This window comes from Babylonia areolata, chromosome 15 (genome assembly GCF_041734735.1).
Source record: "Babylonia areolata isolate BAREFJ2019XMU chromosome 15, ASM4173473v1, whole genome shotgun sequence".
Classification (NCBI taxonomy): Eukaryota; Metazoa; Mollusca; class Gastropoda; order Neogastropoda; family Buccinidae; genus Babylonia; species Babylonia areolata.
In genome coordinates, this window is record NC_134890.1 from 20,072,108 (window position 1) to 20,079,607 (window position 7,500).

A 7,500-nucleotide genomic window follows, 5' to 3' on the forward strand; every position below is an offset into this window, starting at 1 on the left:
ATGCCTTCTTTGAGCCCTTTTGCTAACTGAAGCCAGCGGAAGTGTTCAATCAGCCATTTTGCTTCTCGTGTCAGGATAGCGCAAAGCAGTGATTTCATATGTCTAGGAGTGTGTGGAGGAGGGGGGTAGAGGAGGTGCACGGTAATGCGTGTGTGTGTGTGTGTGTGTTGGAGCTCATGTACGTTTATATGTATTTGACTGTGCTTTCATATATGTGAAACTGCATGTCTGGTGCATTTCTGTTATGCATGTGTGGGTGTATGTGTGAATGTGTGTCTTCATATTTTACATTTATTTGCTTATTTATCACCATTGTTGTCTTATTTATTTATTTATTTATGTTTTATTATTATCATTTTATTAGTATTACTAATATTATTACTACTACCTTTTTCTATATTATAATTATTATTTATTTATTTATTTATTTATTTATGCAAGCTTATCTATTATTTATTCCCCCGTTTTGTTTTGTTTTTTGTTTTTTTTTTTTTGTTGTTGTTTTTTTGTGTTTTTTTTTGTTTTTTGTGTGTGTTCTCAAGGCCTGACTAAGCGCGTTGGGTTACGCTGCTGGTCAGGCATCTGCTTGGCAGATGTGGTGTAGCGTATATGGTTTTGTCCGAACGCAGTGACGCCTCCTTGAGCTACTGAAACTGAAACTCAGCTGGCTTCACGGCAAGTTTTCACTTGCTGGCGGTGTTAGTTAAGCTGACGTTCCTGTGTGTGTCTCCACTGCAAGTTTGCGCCACGTGTCACTGCACTGTTTTCCTGTAATAACTTTGGTAGATAAACCATTGGCAGATTTCAGTTTCAGTTTCAGTTACTCAAGGAGGCGTCACTGCGTTCGGACAAATCCGTATACGCTACACCACATCTGCCAAGCAGATGCCTGACCAGCAGCGTAACCCAACGCGCTAAGTCAGGCCTTGAGATTTTAATCAAGACACAACAGTTGGCATGTCGTGGGGGCAAGCATAACACGATTTCATCGAAGATACACGGTTACAGTTCAGAAACTACCACCAGTTAGCAGACATGTCAACGGACTGACGGCCGGATACGAGAAGCAATATGGCGTCCAGTTGGCTTCAGTTTTCCTGGCCAATGAGTTATCCACGTATTTTTAGAACAATGACCCCATACCGACTCGTCCCAACACTGACGTATTCCCACTCTTACGTATTCTTATTCTGGAAAGTTCCCGTGAGGAAGACTGACGCCTTCAGCCTGCTGTGATTGTAACCAGTCTCCCAACATATTCAGAATAAATGATATTTCCTCCCTCTGGAAATTATGTGCCGGAAATTTCCTCTAACCTATCGCTCTCTTTGGTTCTGGCTTCTTCGCTTTTTCCTTCTTTTCTCTCTCTCTCTCTCTCTCTCTCTCTCTCTCTCTCTCTCTCTCTCTCTCTCTCTCTTTTTTTTATTCTTCTTTTTATCCCCCTGTTCTTTCTCTTTCTGTCGTTTTTCATTGTTTGTTCTACATTGCCGGTGCATTCAGCTATTCTTTTTTTTTTCTTTTTTTTCTAGACAGCCACAAATATTTTGTTCTTCTCTTGGATTTGGTAACTGGACAGTCTCACTGGGTTGGTTTTTGTTTGTTTTTTTGTTTTGTTTTGTTTTGTTTTTTCGGTTTTTCCTTGGACATGTGAAGTACCCGTCGGAAATTTACGGTTTTGCATGCCTCTTATCACATATATAAAATTTTGTGTATAATGATGTATGATTGTTTAATCTTCAGGTCAGATTCTTTAATCTTCTGCCCAGTCATTGGTGGAATGTACAAAGTCAGATGCATAACCCCGGTTTATGTTATGATTGTATGGTTGGCTTATATTTTTGGTTCGTTTTAAAAAAAATTGTGGGTGGTGTTTTTTTTTTGTTTGTTTGTTTGTTTTTTTGTGTGTGTTTTTTTTGTTGTTGTTGTTGCTGCTGTTTCTGGGGGTGTCCCGGGGGATCGATATTCGATGTTTACAGTTTTCAAGCCTGGTGTGGATTGCTGGGCTATAGGAAAGAAATTTAGATAAATAGCTCAATATAACATGCTGTGCAGATCTTGTGCCTGAATTAAATTCTGTCATATATATATATATATATATATATATATATACATCTGTGTGTGTGTGTGTGTGTGTGTGTGTGTGTGAGTGCGTATGTGTGTGTGTGTGTGTGTATGTGCGTGCATGCGTGCGTGCGTGTGTGTGTGTGTGTGTGTGTGCGTGCGTGTGTGTATGTGTGTGTGTGTGTGTGCACTTCGCTCTACGTTTGTTGAAGACCAAAAACCCACAAATATCGGTTATCTGCTGACACCAAATTGAATTAGAAGAAAATTTTGATTATCATTTAAAAGTTTACACTGATGGCTCGGTCCTGGATGATAGCAGTGCAGGATCTGCTTTTGTCATTCCTGACCTAAAAACAGAAAAATCATATTATTTAGGTAAGGGACATTCAATTTTTACAGCTGAATTGGTGGTCATCCTTATGGCTTTAAATCATCTTGTTGATATACCAATCATAGGAAGTAATATCCTATTTTGTGTTGATTCTCAATCTGTTTTAAAAAGTTTGCTCCTTTTTGGGAATAATCAAAGAGAAGATTTATTGTTTGAAATTAGGCATTTATTGCATTCCCTATTTGTGAAGGGTACAAATGTTCTTTTTTGTTGGATACCATCCCACACTGGATTCCTTTATAATGACCAAGCAAACACGGCAGCAAAAAGGGGAGCAAAGAATCATATAAATAGTATAAAATTATATTGCCCATTGTCATACAAGGAAATAAGCAATATACTAGAAAGAGACTTTTATAGGTGCTTGAATTTCAAGTCTAAAACCTCGTCAGTTGACTCTCTCAGACTACTATCAAATTCATTACGGACCAAGTATTGTTCTAATGTCAAGTGCATATGCTTTAGTAACCTGACAAGTAAGCATATCATTTTTGACTGTAGCTTGATGAAGCCTTATGTACACGAAAGTGTGTCTTCACAAGTGACTGAGAACGTTGATGTTTTTGACTTTTTGCATTCATTATCAGTTGTTTCGCTTGTCAGTTTAACGACTTCTCTTTTATGAAGTCCTTTAAGTAATTTCCTGTAATCGTATTTAGATTTTTTTTCTTCAAATTTCACCCTCATTTCACCCTCATTTGCCCAGTTTCCCCCAACCCTTCATTCATTCACATCTCCCACCCCTTCTAACCGATAATACTCAAATGTATTCATAAATACTTTAACAAAATGTCTTCAATCACCGATATGTGTGACGGGACATTAAACAAAATTCCTCCTCCTGGCAAGGAAGTGGAGGGGGGGGGAGGAGAGGGGATGGGGGGGCGGGGGGAGGGAGGGGGCGGGGGGGGGGGGGGGGGGGGGGGGCTATGAAACTGAAGTCACAAATAAGCAGAGCATGGAAGGCCACACAACAGACAGCTTACATGACTTCAGTAGAGGCGCGTCACGTGATCTTTGCTTTCGAAGTTGATTGGCTCTCCAAAATTTCGAGCAACAAAGATGTTCGAGAGAGGCAGAACGTGTGAAACAGCAGGTTTCTGTTTTTCGATTTTTTTGCTTTTTTTGTGTGGGTGCTTACTTCATTGACCAGGGTTTGGCTGTAGCAATGGAGGCCATCAACTGAAGAAATGGAGGACAGCACATGTTTGCTGCTTTTGTCTACGTCGATCGCCTTTGGATCGTAAAAGCTAGATGCGCATGCGCAAGATTCAAGATGGCCGCAGGACTCGCCAGCGGTCCATTTGAGAGGGTATTTCTGAATTGATAATTAATGAAGATGAGGATGTTGCTGTGGGGATCCTTTAATGTTAGAAACTACGCGACAAGGCTGTACTCTACGCCTTCTATCGTGATGTATCCAGGGTTCAGCCAAGCCCGAAAGATACAAACACCAGCACCACTGGTCGAGAAATTTGAGCAACATTTCTCAAAGACGCGTCCGTGAAATGGATGATCCTCGATTGTGCAATCCTAGTTTTCTTATTTGAGGCCACAGCACATTCATCTCTAGGTATGAGCCGGCCACAGCGGGAAAACAAAACAACAGGAAAACAACAAAAACAACATTTTTGTGCCTCGAACACGTGTCTTCCAAGTCGACGGTCCGTGACGATGACCATTTCGCAACGGCGACTGGTCACAACTGAACTTATCTACACAAGTATCCTGACTCTGATATATCTGCAGTTTGACACTGGCATGTCGCTATATGTTGATAGTTTTCTACACTGATATGTCTTCACTTTAATATGATCACTTAGACATCCACCGACGGGCGCAATAACCGAGTGGTTAAAGCGTTGGACTTTCAATCTGAGGGTCCCGGGTTCGAATCACGGTGACGGCGCCTGGTGGGTAAAGGGTGGAGATTTTTCCGATCTCCCAGGTCAACATATGTGCAGACCTGCTATTGCCTGAACCCCCTTCGTGTGTATACGCAAGCAGAAGATCAAATACGCACATTAAAGATCCTGTAATCCATGTCAGCGTTCGGTGGATTATGGAAACAAGAACATACCCAGCATGCACACCCCCGAAAGCGGAGTATGATTGCCTACATGGCGGGATAAAAACGGTCATACACGTAAAAGCCCACTCGCGCATATACGAGTGAACGTGGGAGTTGCAGCCCACGAACACAGAAGAAGAAGAAGAGAAGAAGACATCCACCAATGTTACATCACAATAATGAGGGAAGGTTTGCAGACCCACTTTGGTCTGGTTTTTTGGTGAGGTTCTCCGGTTATTTTTTTTTTTTTTTTTAGCGAGAACCACGTGCGCAAGCGTGTCTCCGTTTCCTGTTTCTATCTATCTGTTTATCTGTCTATCTATCTGTCTATCTTTCTATCTATCTATCTATCTATCTGTCTGTTGTCTCCCTGTTTAACACTCGCACTCCCCACACCCCACATACACAGACACACAAACATATATAAACACATGCACCCCCCCTCCAAACACACAGACACACACACACAGACACACACACAGAGACACACACACAGACACATACAAACATACACGCACACACACACACACACACACACACACACACACACACACACACACACACGAATGATTGTAAATCAATTTGACTATACGAACCGCATCCCTTTTTCGTACTCATGATTGTTGCTTTGTTATATTATGTCCTTTTTTTTACCAGCAGATGTGGTGTAGCGTATATGGATCAGCACACACACTTTGACACCTCCTTGAAACTGAAACTGAAACTATGATAATAATGAAGAGGCCCACCCTCGTTAAGAACACCTGTTGAAACATTGTCAGTGATCGCAGACACACACACACACACACACACACACACACACACACACACACACACACACACACACACACACACAGTGCTAAGTCACAGATGAAATTAATCGAAGTCGTGACACTTTTACCCCAACGGTGCATACATAAGCATTTTTATTGTTTTTTGGGGTTTTTTTCGTTCTGTTTTCCCTTCTCACTGTCTGTCTATCTGTCTGTCTGTTTGTCTGTCTGTCCCACTCTCTCCACCTCCTTCTCTCCATCCCAGTCGTTCCTCTCACTACTTCCTCTTTCTTCTTTATTTTTCTCTTCACTCTTCTGACACTTATTGGTGTTTTTGTGTGTGAGATGAGACTTTTTTTCTTTCTTATTTTTTTCTTCTTCATTTTTTTTTTTATATAACCCCGAAATAGTTTGTTGACTTTATTGTGACAGCAATCTATACCACCCCGAACTCAACTCTGCAGTTTATCCAGTGGTAAGACTTGGTGGGCGTTCGTAGCAAGTGTCAAGGTGTCTTTACCTCCTTCCTTTATTTTATTTACTTTTTGGTTGTTATTGTTTTGTTTTGTTTTCTCTTTGCTCCCTCGATTAGCCATGCATTAGGAAAAGCGTGAAGGAGTTAAGGCATCTGCAGCTGTCGATACAACGGGAATCCCCGGAACAAGTTGGAGAGCTGAGAGGGAGACAGAGACAGACAGACAGACACACACACACACACACACACACACACACACACACACACACAGGAGAGAGAAACAGAAAGACAGATACAGACAGAGACAGACAGACAGAGACAGACAGAGACAGGCAGAGAGACAGGTAGAGACAGGGAGAGAGACAGACAGACAGGCAGACAGAGACTGAGGCAGAGAGATAGACAGACAGACAGACGGACAGCGACAGACAGACAGACAGAGACACAGAGAGAGTGTCTATGAAAGTTTGTGCGTGTGTGTATGTAAGAAAGAGAAGGAGGTAGAAAGAGAGACACAGAGACAGACGGACAGACAGACCGACAGACAAACAGACAGATTGACAGAGCTGTCATGTCAGCGCAGTGCACTAACTCTTAACAGGTTGCAGGTTACCCCGTCTGCTACGCAATTTTTTTTCCCCTGAAAGTAGAAAGGAAATTAGGTTTCCCTTCTTCTGTTCACTTCAGCCAGTGACATTGACAGACAGCCTTGGCAGGGATGATTTTCGGGTTCCTGGGTGAGGGTCTGAGTTGTGTATTAAGTTCCACGCAGGAAGCTTGTTATCGAGACCCCAGTGCACGGTTCTGGATGCTTTCAATAATTATAGGTTCCAGGAATATGTCGGCGGAGGGGGTGGGGGGTGGGGGTGGGGGGGGGGGGTAGGACCTGGATTGGTTCTGTGAATCTGTCAGAGCCTGGATCTGAATGGTGGTGATAGGTTCTTGGTACCTTTTGGGGTCTTGATCTAAGGGAAAATAGTGGATTCCAGGCCCTGGATCGGGGTGGTTAGAGGTTTTGGGTGCCTACTGGGCATAGATCGGGGTAGTTAAAGGTTCTGGGTGCCTATTAGACATGGGTAGGGATAGTTAGAGGTTCCGGATGCCTATTAGACATAGATCGGGATATTTAGAGGTTCCGGATGCCTATTAGACATAGATCGGGGTAGATATAGGTTCTGGATGCCTATTAGACATAGATCGGGGTAGTTATAGGTTCCGGATGCCTATTAGACATAGATCGGGATAGTTATAGGTTCCGGATGCCTATTAGACATAGATCGGGGTAGTTATAGGTTCCGGATGCCTATTAGACATAGATCGGGGTAGTTATAGGTTCCGGATGCCTATTAGGCATAGATCGGGGTAGTTACATGTTCCAGGGACCTGTTGGGCTGTATGAAACGTGAGAAGGGTGTACATTAATCATAATTTTCATGATGAAAACGTTAAAGTTATTCGTTAAAATAATACAGATTCGAAAGCAAAGTAATTCTAAAATGAAACTTTTAAATGTGTCAAGTTGTTCCGTAATGATTAATGATCTCCGTTTTTGCACAGATATGACGCTATACTGGTAATTACGTATCAAAATGAATCACTATAAATTCAAATGAATAAACTTGCAAGCCATACGCCTGCACGTCTTCATACATCGGGTTTACATAATGATTACAACCCGTCCACATCCGCATGACAAAAGGAGGAAAAAGGAAAGATCCCAAAGCAA